Genomic DNA, 7194 nt, shown 5'->3' with positions numbered 1-7194 from the left:
GGCTCTCAGCAGAGAACCCGGGCCCCAGAAAAGAAAGAAGAACCTAAGAATGGTCAGGAATAGAGAGATGTGATAGTCTATTTTGATTATTTGCTTAGCTCACATGTGGTAGTCAAAGCAAACTTACACACCATCTGGTATGGTGTTTAGTGTTTACAGAGAAAAACTCAAAAATAATTATACTTTAAAGTAGGAGAAGGTACACGGTGCTAAAGGAAAATAGGGTTTTACCTTTCTTTATTTCATATGATGAGGCACCAAGCCAGTGATTCTATAAGGTCCACACGCATCCAGTAACACCTACAGCAGTCACTAGAAAAGGCATACAAATGATATATACAAAATGCTGCACATAGATCAAGAATAAGTGTGGGGAGATATATTTAATAAACTTAGGAAGGTAGGAAAGAGAAACGCAAGGGAGAAATTTAGAGGATTAAAACTGGACAAATGATAAAAATGGAGAATTAAGCTCCAACTTTCAAAATTACCCTAAATGTAATGGGTCCCTGCCTGAACTCCGTGCCCTCACACATACCACTTGAAAACACATATCAATAGAATACAGAAATACTCGGTCTATAAGATCTGCCATCTTAAGTTAAATATTTGAGGGTATCTGCTCTTACACTGAGGTCACACCTTTGGGGTTGAGTTTTGTACAAGGTGGGAGATAGAGATTTAATTTCATTTTTCTACATGTTGATAGCTAGGTTCTCCAGAACTGTTTATTGAAGATATTGTCTTTTCTTTAATGTCTATTTTTTGGCATTGTTGTCAAACATCAGGCACTGTAGTTGTGTGGACTTACATGTGGGTCTTCACGTCTACTATATGCCTGTTTGTGTGACTGCACCATGCGGCTATGCTGTTCTTCCTGTGGCTCTGGTGATATAAAACAGCATCAGAAATGTTCACACCTCTCATCATATTCCTTTTGGCCAGGATTGCTTTTGCTCTCTTTGATCTTTTCTGACTCCACATACATTTTTTTTTTTATTTTAAAAATCTCTATATGTAAAGAATGTCCATCAAATTTGGATCAGGCTTGTATTAAATCTCTGCAAATTCTTTGGAAATTAATTTTCACTATTCATTAATTCTTCCAGTTGATGAGAACAGAGGCCTTGCCATCTTCTGACATCTTTGTCCATTGTTTAAGTGCCTTTGAGTTCTCATTGTGGAGGTCTGTGCCGCTTAGGTTCCTTGATCAATGTTATATAAACCGTCTGGGCAGAGGGAATCTTAATTGAGGGATTGTCTCCATCAGCTTGTCTCTGGGACATTTTCTTTATCAATGATTGATGTGGAAAGGCTTAGCTCTTTGTGAGAAGTGTCACTTTGGGGCAAGTGGTCCTGGGGTATATAGGCTGAGGAAGCCATGGAGAACAAGCTTGGGTTACCCTGTGGCATCTGCTTCAGTTCCTCCCTGAAGTTCCTGCCCTTCCCTCAGTGATGGACCATGATTGGAACGCTTTCCTCCTTAAATGCTTTTGTTGTTGTGTTTCCAATGGCAACAGAAAGCCTGACTTGGATGAGGTCTTTCATTTCCTTACTTAGGTCTACTCTTAAGTATCTTATCTGTGTGCAGCTGACGTGAGTGGTACTGGGTCCCTGATTTCTTTTTCAGAATGTTGGACACTGGCACATAGGAAGATCACTGGCTTGTGCTGTTAATTCTCTATCCTGCCACTTCTCTGAAGGTGTTGGGCAGCTGTAAGAGTGTTTCTGATGATGTCTTGGGGGGGTTACTTATGCAAAGAATCATACCATGTGCAAGTGGGAGCACTTGGACTTCTTTCCCATTAATTTCCCTTTTATTTTCTTCTCCCGCCTTGAAACTGTTTTCATTCTTGACAAATATCTCTCTGCAAACCAGGAGTAAACTGGGACTCTCTCAATTAAAAGCATCTATTAACCATCAGCCAACATCATATTTAAAAGTTTTAAAAAGCTCAATACCTCAGCTCCAAGGCAAAATTGTCATTTCTCAAAGAACCACGCTCCGGCCAAGTCCTGAAGCTCTGGCTGCCATTTATGGCCGTGGAAAGCAAGTCCATAACAATAGGAAAGGGAGAAGTAGAATCGTGCCGTCTCAGTTGGTAGGATTCCTCATGTCGGAAATATATCAGGACCTAACGTTAGTACACAACCACAAGGGAGCAGAAATGGAATACAAACTGAAGATAAGCACTGCTTGCAACCCTGTCTAAAACACTGACAGGCGTGCATAGAACACAGTGCCTATATGACATGTATACTTAAAATTACAATCAATTAAAGGACATAACTAAGCTGGCTATAGTGGCACACACCTTCTGTCCCAGCACTCCCAAGCAGATCTCTGAGTTTAAAAGGACACCTGATCTACAGAGTTTGCTCCACCATAGCCAGGGCTACAAAGAGAAACAATGTTTCAAACAAGAAAGAAAGAACAGACAAAGGCCTAAAAAGTTAAAATAGTTTATCTTGCTCACAGATTGGATGATCCAACACAGGGGATTCCATTGCCCCTAGTAATCATGAAGTATAATGTAACGCTTTCATGAAGAAACAGGGATGACAGGAGACCAAAGCTACCTTGAAAAACGAAAATAATATGCTAAGCATAGCGACATGGAAATTTCTGGTTACGTCACATGACGGAGACTCGTGCTGTTTTGCTGAAGCAGGACTCGAGAGAGGACACAGTATATATACAACATGCCATTTCATGTAAAAGACTTGAGATTGGTATATTTGGCATTGGATGTGGTCCCTAACTAGATCTTTTTAAGAGAATTAGTTGGGACACCTATAGGTTGAAAACCACATATGTGATTTGTAGAACATAATGTACCTAAGGGCAGAATAGATGCGGGCATGCACTTTGGGAAACAGAGTCAGCTCAGAATTCTAGCTAAACTAGAGACAAAGAGAGGGAGAGGAAGAAGAGGAAGAGAGAAGAGGAGGCAGAGGGAAGAAGGAAGGAAGGGAAGGAGGGAAGGAGGAAGGGGTAGAGGGAGGGAGAGAAAGAGGGAGAGAGGGGAGAAGGGAGGAATGGCATTACTGTTTGTCAAAGAATAGCACTAGACTAACTTGAAATTCAAATCCTGAAGTAATTCAGGCGATGGGAAGCTCCTCAGAGGAGAAGTGGTTAGGTCAATAGGAACCTCTCACTGGAGATGATAGAAGCCAGGTGGCAGTAGAAGAACATCTTTGAGATGACAAAATGTGGCACTGTGACTGGAATTCTCCATGGGGTGGAAGTGTCTTTCAGACAGAGCTAGAGGAGGGCTGTGAATACTGTCTCCACAAACTCTAAGGAGTGTTTGAGGTGGAAGACATAGTAAACATTCGAAGCCTATGAGAGTCCCACCACACTTCACAAAGACACATAATTATAATGCAAATCAAACAATGAAGTCAGACGTTTGCAAAGAAACTAAGGTAATTTTTTTTTTTTTTGTGGATGCAAAATACACTAAAGAGAGCTTCTTTCAGGGAACAATAAAATATGCCCAAGGGAAGGAATAAAGAATAAAAAAAGAAAATATACACAAATATTAACTAAGCAAAACAAAGCATATTGTGTGGAATTCTCATGGAATAAATAAAAACATTACATATAAAGACAAAGTGGTGGTCCTTGTGTGATGTAGTTAGAGTCAAATGCTTGATAGTCATATTTTAAAAGAAAAAGAGGTAAATTTTCAGTAGTCAAAATTAATTCATACTATTATGTAATAGCTTGTAGCTCTACAAAAAAAAAATGTGATTTATGTTTCCTCTATAGGATGACAGTTTAAACAAAAAGAAAATGCAAACCACTCTAACAGCTTTAGAGGAAAAATATTTTTTTAATCCAAAAGAAGGAACAAAATTCAAAAATAAATTAGTAGCTCTAAAATCCAATACATTCACAATTACAACAAATAAAGATGGACTAAGTAAAATCTCAGATTATCAGATGGAATAAAATTATAAAAGCATTCATATTCTGCCTGATTGCAAAAATACATAGAGATTATAACTAAACACATATTCAATCACCAATTGGAAGGATGCACACTGAACTCCACTAACCTCAGATAAAGTGGATCTAGTCAAGAAACATTCCTAAGTATACAGCAAATTACTTCCTAGTGATAAACATGTCCATCTCCTTGGAAAATTCAAGACTGTAAATGTATAAGTGCCAGCAGGGAGACATTTGTGTGTGGAGGGAAGTGGAGCTGATTTTACAGAGACAGACAACAGGAACTCCTGTAGCTGATAAAATAGAAACGTAGATAATGAAATAAAAAAGAAGAAAAAACCCATCAGGACACTATCTGTTGGGACACAGTTGCTGTGCACAGTAAACGAGGCAAGAAGCAACTGTGTACATTTTTGTTCTCCAGTTGAGTGGGATTTTCACCAAAATTTCCAAGAGAAGAATAAATACACAAAGTTCTAAAACACGTGATTGCAAGCTTCCGATTCAAGAAAGCAGGCAAAGGGTAACGAAGAAACAGGAGGTGGGAAACAAAAAAAAAAAAACACAGAAATCAAAGGCTCAGCTGTAAAAATGATGATGCAGCATAAATAACGAGGTCCGGTGAGAGCCAACGACGGTTCTCAGAACGGGTGATGGAGATCGACAACCTGCCTGCAACAGGGATGAAAGTAAAAGTAAACCCTGTCAACATAAGTAAAGTGGCATTGGAACACGTTCTGCCAAAGCTAAAATGCTCTCACGAGCATCCTAACCACAGGCTTACTCCAAGAAATGTGAAGATTTGGCTGCCAATGGACAAATTCCTCAAAAATCACGAGTTGCCAAATCTGACCCAAGAAGTAGAAAATTCTAAATACATTTTATTTCTTAGATAAATCGAACACTTCCTTTCCAGAAAAACAACTTTGGGCCCAGATGCTTCTACCATCGAATCTTCCCAAACATTTGAGGAAGCAATAATGTGGACCTCGATGAGAAAAGATGGAGCGCACCCAAGCTGGTTCTCGGAGGAGGAAGGCTGCATTCTGATGCCAGACCCTGGCAAGGAGACTGTGAGAAAGAATATTACATGCCAATTTCCCTCATGAACATTGTACAAAAATCTTGAAACACTTGCAAATCAATTGATGCGTGAGTGGTTTAATGTTCAGAGAGCCTGGGTAACTCCTCACACTAACAGAAGTGGAAAGCATTGTAACATTTATTTGTTAAAAAGAATAAAACAGAAAGTCCAGCTATGGAAAAACTCTGCCTGGCAAGCTAGAAATGGAGGAGTGTTTTTTAATGTGAAAGAGATTTCCTTGGACTTTTACAGTAAACACCATATTTAACAGTGAAATATCAAAGACTTCCCCCTTTGAGACTCAGAATGGAACAGAGATACTCAGAGCCACTTATTCAGTGAAGACTGGATGTGTTACAGAATGAGATAGGGAGGAAAATTAAGTAAAAGCCTTAAAGGGTTAGAAAAGAAAAAAAATTCTCATTATTTAAAGAGATAATCTTTAAAGAAAACTCAAAGGAATTTTGAGTTTTAAAATTAACGAGGATTTAGTGAGGTGACAAGCTATGAACAAGGCTGATGGCTTAAAATCTATTTTATTTCAATACCAGAAATAAATAGAATATTAAACTGTGGCAAACTTTAAATTAATATTTGTATTTTGTGAGACAAAATAAAAATGATGAGATAAAAATTATAAAATCTGATATCGGATTCATTTCAGGGTGGTACAAAGATCATCAGTGACACAGGGACACCAGGCCACACAGTGCCAATCAGCTGATGGATGCCAACTGCCCTCTTGATATTGAACAACCCTGATGGGACCATTTCAAGGGAGAGATGGTAACACACTGACAGACAGACAGACAGACAAAGGCAACCTGACAAGCTCCCCAAGAGCTAACCCCACTCCCTCCAAAGACAGAGATGGGACTATTTTATCATTTTTATGTCTTTTTAATTTTGTTTTTAAGTCTTGACATCCTTTAACATGTGTGTGTGCCTAAGTGAATGTGAATGCTTAGGGATATGTTAAAGTGCCTTTTAAGCAGGCTGAGGAACTAAAGTATCCATTTACCTTCTTAATACCCATTTAAATGGCATTTTGAGGTCTGTTAAATGTTTTATAAATCCTTAAAATGTTATTTGCTTATATAAAACAACATTCACTCATAAGAGAAAAGCTTCATTGGGTTATAAAATTTGAAATCAAACACAGAAATTCTACTTAAAATTTCTTTCTTATTTTATTTACTCAATAGTTAGGGCTTAAAAAAAATTAGGAGTACCTAAAAGTGCTTTATGTTAAGATGTCTCCAGGGAATGTATAATATAGATCCTTTTTGGACTAATTTATATGGATATTTTCAACAATAGTCTTAATACATAAATGCTAAATGCAATCTTTTTCTATTAAGGCTGTAATGTATACAAAATGATAGATGTAGTTTTGTCAAATAAGACAAATCTTCCTTTGCATAGAGGGGATTACAAGAGACACAGTATCAATGAACATTTTAATTATGCATTTGAATTTAGCATTCAAATCGAGGTGTTTCCCCCTGTATACAATAAACATGGCTACATTATTACATGTTGATATAATAAATAACATACTTTAAGAAAAACTTTAACATAATTACAACATTAAGGGATGAAAACCTTTACCTGCTGAGTGTGAGCTCCTCCTTAAAGATAGCTTCTTTTTTTCAATGTTTTTATTTTGTCCAGTTTAAACTACAGTGGGACAAGTTATTTAAGACCAAGCAAGTGGTGCCTACGCTGCCTGCCTAAAGCCTCATCAGCAAATAGATTGATCGACACACGTTAGGTTCTGTGTCTTCAAGATGAGAGGTTTTTCACATGATGTGAAACATCATATATTTAAAAGCAAGAATTTTTAATTATATACTGCTGATGCTACTGAATGCAATTTAACCCAAAGCCTAATATAAAAACAAGTGGTAGAAACATTGTCTAAGTTGGCTAGTTGCCTTAGTCACTGTTCTATTGCTGTGAAGAGACATCATGATCACAGCCACTCTTACACAAGAAACCGATTATTTGGTGCTGGCTTACAGTTCAGAATTATAGTCTGTTGCTATAATCATAGGAAGCATGGCAGCATATGGGCAGACATGGTGGTGGAGAGATAGCTGAGAGTCCTATACCTGGATCTACAGGCAGCGGGCGCAGAGAGAGAGGGAGA

The 7194-nt window shown here is 38.0% G+C and overlaps 1 long non-coding RNA gene across 1 annotated transcript; it reads right to left on the bottom strand.

The window, feature by feature from the left end:
* Positions 1-220: 220 nt before the first annotated feature.
* On the bottom strand, positions 221-2128 carry LOC116082051. Its single transcript, XR_004115143.1, has 2 exons — positions 1963-2128; positions 221-312 (listed from the first exon to the last, which is right to left on the bottom strand). It is a non-coding gene; the product is annotated as an uncharacterized LOC116082051 (long non-coding RNA).
* Positions 2129-7194: the final 5066 nt, after the last annotated feature.

This window comes from Mastomys coucha, unplaced genomic scaffold (assembly GCF_008632895.1).
Source record: "Mastomys coucha isolate ucsf_1 unplaced genomic scaffold, UCSF_Mcou_1 pScaffold7, whole genome shotgun sequence".
NCBI classification, from domain to species: domain Eukaryota; kingdom Metazoa; phylum Chordata; class Mammalia; order Rodentia; family Muridae; genus Mastomys; species Mastomys coucha.
This window is presented reverse-complemented; position numbering and strand designations above follow the sequence as displayed.